At 37.6% G+C, this 9,506-nt stretch overlaps 1 long non-coding RNA gene across 1 annotated transcript; it reads right to left on the bottom strand.

The window, feature by feature from the left end:
- Nucleotides 1-3,802: 3,802 nt before the first annotated feature.
- Nucleotides 3,803-6,355, bottom strand: LOC143748975 (uncharacterized). The gene is made up of 3 exons (XR_013206858.1): nt 6,312-6,355; nt 5,539-5,586; nt 3,803-4,715 (listed from the first exon to the last, which is right to left on the bottom strand). It is a non-coding gene; the product is annotated as an uncharacterized LOC143748975 (long non-coding RNA).
- Nucleotides 6,356-9,506: the final 3,151 nt, after the last annotated feature.

Below are 9,506 nucleotides of genomic sequence, written 5' to 3'. Positions count from 1 at the left end.
CTCACAAGCTGAGACCCCGGCTCGGATTGTGCCCAAGGTTCCTACATCTCCCGTAATAGGAGCAGGTGGTGAGCCTGCAAGCGCTGCCATGGAGGAGGCAGATCCAGCCCAATGTACGGGGAACGCTTTCACAGTGGTCCTGTAGGAACAGCAGTGACTTCCCTGGCCTAAGCCCTGTCCTTCCCCGCCTTAAATTTGTGGGGGCATCAGGAGGCTTTGGTTTAGGCACTGGAAGGTGGCAGCGTTAGTGGCGTTTTCAAAGGTTATCCCCATTCAGTCGACCGTCGACTACGTCTGACGTTATCGACTGAAAGGGAACGCCCTGGTTGCGTATGCAACCCACCGTTCCCTGAAGGAGGGAACGGAGGACGTAGTCCCCTTGCCACTACCGCTGGACCACCGCTGACCCCGGGTTACTCTCGGCTCCTCAGTGAAAAACAACTAGTGCGTGCATCCACTTCCGTATTTATACCCGCGCCGCGGGGGCGGAGTGTGTGATTCGAATCACGCACGCCAATTACATTGGCTCGTTCAATAGTACTCGAAGAGGATAGGCTCTCTAGCGAGATCCCCATTCAGTCGACCGTCGACTACGTCCTCCGTTCCCTCCTTCAGGGAACGGTGGGTTGCATACGCAACCAGGACGTTCTTCTAAGCTATCTGGTATGCTGAGATAATGAAACTGATCAGGAAGATTATTTATAAAGCATTCTTTAGTGGCAGAAGTGATAGGTCTAACATATTTGTAACATGGAGTCAGCTTTGCAGCCTTGGCTAAATGTAGTTTACACAAAACTAGATAGTGATCTGAGATGTCATCGCTCTGCTGCAGAATTTCAACGGCATCTACATTGATTCCATGTGATAATATTAAATCTAGAGTATGATTACGACAATGACTAGGTCCTGAAACGTTTGTCTAACTCCAATAGAGTTAAGAATGTCTTTAAATGCCAATCCCAATGCATCTTTTTCGTTATCTACATGCATATTAAAATCACCAACAATTAGGACTTTATCTGCAGCCAGTACTAACTCTGATAGAAAGTTAGCAAATTCTTTGATAAAGTCTGTATGGCGCTCTATATACAGTAGCCAGCACAAATCTCAAATGTGATTTATCATTTACACTAGATAGTTACATTTAGCACCAACACTTCAAACTAATTATATATGAAAATATTACTATCAATTACAGCAAGATCTCCCCCTTTCCCTTTCATATGAGGTTCTAACGCATTCTCATCCTTTGGCGTCATATGTGACGCCATATGACAAAACGACGAAATACTACGCATATGGCACCCTTTATCGTCAATATAACACGTACTGTGATGGGTAGGTTTAGGTGTGGGGTAGGGTCTGCGTCTCATATTCACGCTAAAGGATGCCAGTCAACTTTATGACGCCTTGGGTTCGCGTGTTATATTCACGCTAAAGGGTGCCATGTGCGTAGTATTTCGCCGTTTTGTCATATGGCGTCACATATGCCGCCAAAGGATGAGAACGGGCTCGAGGTTCATATTTATAACCGTAATTTTGGGGGGTGCACTCATTTAAAGTAATGTAATTGTTTGGTTTTAGCCAGGTTTCTGTCAAACACAGCACATCTAGGTCATAGTCTGTGATCATTTCATTAACGATAAGTGCTTTTGAAGTAAGAGATCGAATATTCAGCAACCCGAGCTTTATCTTTTGCTCATTTGTATTATTTCTGTTTTCTATTTGTTGAACATCAATTAAATTTTTACCCTTAGATGGGTTTGGAAGTTTTTTGTATTTCCTAATTCGGGGAACAGACACAGTATCTATGTAATGATATCTAGGTGAAAGATTCTCTATGTGATGTGGTTTATCTGACCTCAGTGACATGAGACAGCTATCAGACGGTCGGTTCAGTCAGTTTGTCTGCTTCCTGACCTGAGCCCCAGATTGTCATGTTTGAGGTCTAAGACAATGTGATAAAATATTAAACGGCACAAAAATATGAAACAGCCAACATTTTCAACATTGATAATAAAAAGAAATGATTGTCAGCATATTGAAATGAAAATTAAATTAAATGAAAATGAAAATCAGCATATTAGAATGATTTCTGATGGATCATGGGACACTGACGACTAGAGTAATGTTTTCAAAATGTTAAAGGGTTAGTTTACCTAAAAATTTTAATTCTGTTATCATTTACTCACCCTCATTTACCTGTTGTCTCAAACCCGTAAGAATTTTGTTCATCTTCGGAACACAAATGAAATTCTTTTTGATGAAATCTGAGAGCTTTCTGTCCCTCCATTGACAGCTACGCAACTAAAACTTTGATGCTTCAAAACGTTCATAAAGAGATTGTGAAACTAATTATTATTATTGGGCGGTTTAGCCAAATTTTCTAAAGAGACTCGATCACTATATATGACGAACAGATTTAATTTAGGCTTTTTAATTTAGTTTTTTTTAAACCGCTTTTAAATGGCAGTGTATAAGCCTACTATTTTTATACATTATATATAATTTATAACTTAAGTGCATATACAGAAATTGACTTTCAGAAACTCAGTGAAGTAAAGGTGTGTCAACTAGCCCCAGAATTCCCTATTCCACTTTGCTGCATTTAAACCGGTTCAGTGACAAAACGCTTTTCAGATTTATTCACTCGTTAGAACTGCACTGTAGAAAGGAGTGTCAGCTCATCAAATGAAAAGGAGAAGAGGGAATCACTTTCAGTTCATTTTACTTCTCTTTTTCCCCTCCACCTCTTCTTTCCTGTTTTTCTTTTCTGCCGGTGAGGTCATAATGGCAGTGTTTCCTCTAGAGTCATGTCATCACAGCAGGTCTAACTCTCTTTCATTCACACATTACCTCCATCCATCTTCCTCCTTCACTAGTTTTTTTTCTTCTTAACATGCTTTAACCCAATTCTCTCTCTCTCTCCCATTCTGTAGTTGTTCTTTATGCTAAGCTGAGCATATTTAAGTAGAGTGAGTTAATAGTCTGTGACTCTGGGGTTTAGATTTGGTAATATAAGCTCTAAGGATGACTGAGAATAGAGGATGAGTCTTTTAAAGAGACAGAGACTTCTGTAAAGCAAAAACTGGACTATGCACCATTCTGAAATGAGAATGCTAATTTGAAATAAGGGAAGATAAATTGAAATGGAATGAAATTCAAATAAATGTGGTATTTCCATTTATTCAAAATATTGTAGTAATTCATTTAGACTAATTATGTATTTCTTGATGTGCAAGAATAGTTTTCCCCTCAAAAGAACAGATGTATCTCTCCATGTCCAATACTCTTAAAACAATTACAGCCATTCATTTTTAATTGTACAATGCAGCAACACAAAATCTCCATATTACTGGTCCATAAAATATTTTTAAATAAATATTTATACACTACCATTCAATACATCAATGTTTTTAAAAATAAATTAATACTTTTATGACAGTGAAGACATGAACAAAATATTTATATTTCAAATAAATGAATAAATATAGCATTGTGTTAATCAAAGAATCCTGAAAAAAAATTAGCACGTCTTTACACAAATATTAAGCAGCACAACAATGATTTCTTAAGAATCATGCGACACCGAAGACAGATGAGTTATGGCTGCTGAAAATCCAACTTTGCCATTAATTAATACATTTTATATTTAAAAAAATATTAAAATAGATAAGTTATTTTAAATTGTAAAACTATTTCACAATATTACTATTTGTACTGTATTTTTCAAAAGCAATAAAAAGTGTATTTATACTTATATAACACATTTTATATATATCAGTAATATTTACAGTGGGCATTTTGTGTTGCTGTTGAAAAAAATCAAAAAATTTTGGAGAATTATGTAAATACATGTGTGTGCGTGCAGAGGCGGTTCAGGGTTAGGACAAAATGTCCCCCCTAGGATAGTAATACCAGACATTTATCTTATGGGTAAATTATTTTTGAGCCCCCATTTTCTTTTTCTTTTTTTTTTTAATGTAAAAATTAAGAAAGTTTTCTGTGAGGGATGTGTTTAGGGTTAGAATATACAGTTTATACAGTATAAAAATCATTATGTCTATGGAAAGCCAATGTGTGTGTGTGTCTGTGCGCATGTGAGTGAGTGAATGAATGTACTGATGAAGTTAGAGATAATTTTGTCGATGTGGGCAGTGACAGTCGATACATCATTTTATCACATCTTTAACCTTTGTTTGTGTGTGTGTGTGTGTCTGTGTGCAAACATGTTAATCTGCCCTTGAATTATCTCTGGCAATACAATAGGGAACACAAAAGATTTTGAAAACCTAGAAGAGCAGAGAGAAAGAGATGCATTCAGCAGGAGCAGAACGCTGATGATGAATTCTGATGGAAGTCTTCGGCTGTAAGTCTGCGCATTTCCATTTCCATTTATTTTGTTGCAGACAGCTTCTTACCACAGCATCTTAAAAGGAACTGCATATATTGTGAAGTCACAATATTCCAGCAGGTCACAAAGGGCAGGAAACAGAGCTCCAAGAAACCATACAATAGCTTTAGGAAACCTGTACCAATTTTACTGCTATCAGTAGAATAAGGGCAGGGTTTGGTTGCAACAGTCAAAGGTTTGTGCATTGTTTTTCAACACTCACAGTTTCTCTGCTTTGTATATACAGATATATATCACATCCATTTCAAAAATCCTAGTTCCAGCGAAAAGGTCAGGATACACGGTGGGCAGGCGGCATTCCCTGGCAACAGTAAATAACAATCATCAGACTGCAGCAGACACAGGTGGTCACGAACACAACAGCACTGCGCTGTAGAAAAGATTTGAGTTGAAAGCTTATACCATCAAGACTGAAAAGGATCTGTAATTGATTTTGCTGAATCAATGTTGATTTAGTTGCTGCATCAGTTTGGCGGCAAACTAGATTTGGCTGCAAACTAGCGCTTGTTTGTGTAGCCATGACAAATCAGATGAGGACGGATTTGTGACTGTTATTGTTACTTCTATAAATGAAAATGAGACTTAAAGGGATAGTGCACCGACAAATGAAAACACTCTGATCATTTACTCGTTTATTGTTCCATCGTCCTGAAGGATTTTCTTTATCTTGTGAAACACAAAAGCAGACATTTCACATTTTATTCTGAAAATTCTGCCTGGCTCGCTGATTGTGAAGCACCATCTTACTTTTAACTTCTTTTGCTTTTCTGTTTTCTAGCTTGAAGTTTTAGTAAATTTTCAGTAAAAACTTATATCAGTCTGTCTCACACAAAACTATCAAATGGCTTCAGAAGGCTTAGAATATAGGGCACAACTGTTTTTATGGTGAAGTTTTGTACTTTCAGGGACTTGACAATCTGCAATTATACGGTCGAACAATATCATATTTTGTGTTCCATGGAATAAAGTAAGTAAACAACACGTGGATGAGTAAATTATGACAGAAAAGTAATTATTTTGGGTGAATTCTTACCAAATTAATAAACAAAAAGTTTTTGAAATGAATCATCAGGGAATCACCATCCAGGATCACATGATCACAAATAGCAACATTTCTTCCTAACCTTCATGTTGCTCCAAATAAGTATCACTTTCTTGTCTAATTTTGTGTTCTGCAGAAGAAAGTACAGGTTTAGAATAACAGGAGGGTGAGTATTTAAGGGTGAACTATCCCGTTAGCATTTATCTCAGAGAAGAACTGTAACATTTCATGTGTGTTGTTTAGATGAGCAGGCAATCTGTTAAGGATTTTGTTTTATTTTTGTGCGTTTTTCATGTGAGAAGATTCATTGCTATGGATGGGTCTCATGTGTTTTTCTCCCTGCAGTAAAGGGTGGAAATGTTTCATGCTGTGTCCCCCGGACTTTCATCACACCTCAACCTACACAACATACGGTCCCTATTTGTGAGAGGGTGTATTCCGTGACTTGCTATATCAGTATTGATGTTCACTCATTTTAATTTCTGAAGCCCCCCCCCCCCCCCCCCCCCCCCCGACATAATTAGTCTGAAAAAAAAACTCATCGTCTTTGACAGAGTGTAAATATGACAGTTGAAATATTTAGCTTGTGTTTCTCACCCTGCGAGAAAGACCGAATTCTTCTGTCATCCCACAGCGCTCTGACATTAGACAAAATTACACAACAGCCTGCCGCTTACCAAGCGTAATCACACAAACCAAACAATATTTGATAACCCAAATGGGTGTGTGTGTGTGAGAGGGAGAGAGAGAGAAAGAATTGAGGGGCTTCACAGTAAGAACAGACTGTTAGGACAGATCGTACAGAAGGCTTTGAGACCATCTGCTCTGATAGAAATCATAACACACAACACAGACCTGTTTGCGTTTGGATGTTTGGATGCATGTTCCTGTGGACGAATATAGACAAACATGTGCCTGAAAACAAAAGGGTAGAGGACGTTTTAATACTTTAGTATAGAAATTTTAGTATTTAGTAATTAGAAATGTTGACAAAGCTGAAAGCTGAAATAAAATATAAATATAAGAAATACTTTCTAATGACGAAAATGTTTTTCAGTCATTTTAGTTAACAATACTGGTTAATTGTGCCAATGTTTATTTTTTATTTATTTTGGTTTAGCTGCTTGCATATTCATTTCAGTGTATGACACAATAACAACAGCTTCCCAGGTACATCTGCTGGCAGCGCACGGCAAACCGAGATCAAGATGAGCATGTGAGCGAGATAAAAACTAAGAGGAGATACACAGAGATGGAGTAAGAGGGTGGGGGGGAGTATTTTAGTCCAAATGGGTCTCTCAATCAGCGCTATTATAACCAGAGAAATCAGATAATTAATACACTAGAGCCAGGCACCCTGCATTATGTGATTGTCCCCTTTTTCTCTTTACACGCGCACACACACACACACACACACACACACACACACACACACGCTGCACACGCCATTTTGTAAATTAGCCCATTATCTTGACTTGTTGATTCCTTCAATAATTGTAGAAGTGGTTACCATGATAAACAAACAAACCCACGCAGTAATTAAAGCTAATATCAATGTGTGTGTGTGTGTGTGTGTGTGTGTGTGTGTGTGTGTGTGTGTGTGTGTGTGTGTGTGTGCATTTATAAGCAGGTTTGGATTTGTCAGTACAGAATCATCAACCTTTTGAAAGGCTTTTCATTCCAAACAGAATCTTGAGGCTGTCCGAAGCGAATGCAGAAACTCCTGCCAGAACAAACAGAATAGGGACTCAAAGGAGTCCAACGCTACAGCAGGAGATTGTTCTGGTATATATTCACGTCAGCCCCTGGAAATATGTTTTTATAAATCATTTACCATGGTAAACATACAGGTAGCTGCTACCAAAATGGTATTTACCCACAGTTATTGTTAGAATAAACAATCTTATATACTGTTTAAAGGAAATTCAAAATCAGAATCAGAATCAGAAAGAGCTTTATTGCCAAGTGTGCTTGCACACACAAGGAATTTGTTTTGGTATTGAGGCTTCCAGTGGACATATACAAATACAAATACAACATGAAACATAATACTACAAATTATAAGAATAAACAATAAAAATGTAAATATATGAGAATAAAACTATCACAGTTGGGTTTAGTCAGAATAGAGATTTTCAGATTTACAGATTATGAATCTATTTACAGTGTTTTGAATATTATAAATAACTAAATCTACATATAAGTATCACCTGAGTTGTGGGATATTGCACTAAACAGTGGGAGTATTGCACTTACAGGCATATGCCTTGGGAGGAGTGTTAACTGTTCAGGAGGGAAATGGCCTGTGGGAAGAAACTGTTCCTGTGCCGAGATGTTCTTGTGGCCAGTGATCTGAGTCTCCGTCTTGACGGTAACAGTTCAAACAGGTGGTGTCCAGGGTGAGTGGAGTCTGTGATGATTTTACCTGCTCTCTTCCTCACTCTGGAAGAGTACAGGTCCTGGAGGTTTGGGCACCAATGATCCTCTCCGCAGTCCGGACTGTCCGTTGTAGTCTCCTGATGTCTGATTTGGTAGCTGAACCAAACCAGACAGTGATGGAAGCGCACAAGACAGACTCAATGACGGCTGAGTAGAACTGAATCAGCACATCCTGTGGCAGGTTGGACTTCCTCGGCTGGCGAAGGAAGTAAAGTCTCTGCTGGGCCTTTTTCACAGTGGAGTCAATGTGATTGTCCCACTTCAGGTCCTGAGAGATGATAGTGCCCAGGAACCTGAATGACTCCACTGCTTCCACAGTGCTGTTCATGATGGTGACTGGGGGGAGTGCTGGGCTGTTCCTCCTGAAGTCCACGATATGAATACATTTGAAATTATTTTAAAGTACTAGCAACATCTGCTGTAACCATGGCATTTTGGCAGAAATCGTGGTTACTATGGTAACATTTTGTTGACAACAGTACTGTACAGTATGTAAGCCCAAAAAAAGTAATTTTAAGATAGTCAATAAGAAATACAGCAGTCTTTTTTAAGAGTTAAAGTCAAAATTACACTGAAAAATCTTTTTTTTTTCAAACTTGTAAATAAAACAGATTATTGGAGAAGGCTTTACAAGAAAATATTATTTTAGTCATTGTACTTGAAAATCTAATGTGTTACCTGAACATCTAATTTAATGTGTTACTTGCCAATGCTTTGTAATTAATTGTGAGATTTACTAGCAATTTTCTGTGTGAAAATTATTTCAAAGTAAATCCTACACCTTTTTTTTCCAGTTTACCAGAATAAAGTGACAATTGACTGCATACAGTATGTGTTACCTCTAAAATCTCAGTGCTCTGTGAGATTCCAGTATAGTATTCTCCCATAGAAAACTTTTTCTGTCCTATTTCTAATCACAAATAATGACATTATATTATAATATAGAATATTAACTACATTATATACATTATTAACTAGTAGACATAACATTTTAGTGAATTATATGAAAAGGGTTAGTCAATCGCTGACAAAAAAAAAAAAAAGCTTTCAATGAAACTTGGCTGCCTGTACAGTAGAAAGGTTTTTTTTTTTTTAAATTATTTTACCCGACTAGAGAAAACAGAGGAAAAAAGGCAGTTGTCTTCCCTTTGCCAAATAGGTAGGAAAACTTCAACTCCCATTATACATTGGGCAAGGCCACTCACACCAGTCTACTATGGATAAGCTTGACCAGAGTCAAAGGACGTTTATTAATATGCGTTCTTAAGAGAAGAACTTGTGTCCTTGTACTAAATCATCAACCATCGAAGTTCAATTCCTATACTCAATAACGCAAGTACAGAGGACGCATGAAAGTGCCCGGATGTGTTCTTGTTATCAAGGATGCATCGAAAGTAGACTTAAGGGAATCAAACCATTAGAAAGCTTTAAATTTCTCGTTTTTACACATGAGATTACCGCTGCAAGCTCGCAAATATTATGTGATGGCTTGTAAACATTTGTCCATTTGTTTTAATTAATCTAAATGAAGTGATAACCCGAAGAAAACCTGCAGTATTTTTATTGGCATATGGTGAAATAAAAAGATATAAAATCTATAGTAACATGAAA

This window comes from Siphateles boraxobius, unplaced genomic scaffold, assembly GCF_051911475.1.
Source record: "Siphateles boraxobius isolate OS27281-9 unplaced genomic scaffold, OSU_SipBor_1 24, whole genome shotgun sequence".
NCBI classification, from domain to species: Eukaryota; Metazoa; Chordata; class Actinopteri; order Cypriniformes; family Leuciscidae; genus Siphateles; species Siphateles boraxobius.
This window is presented reverse-complemented; position numbering and strand designations above follow the sequence as displayed.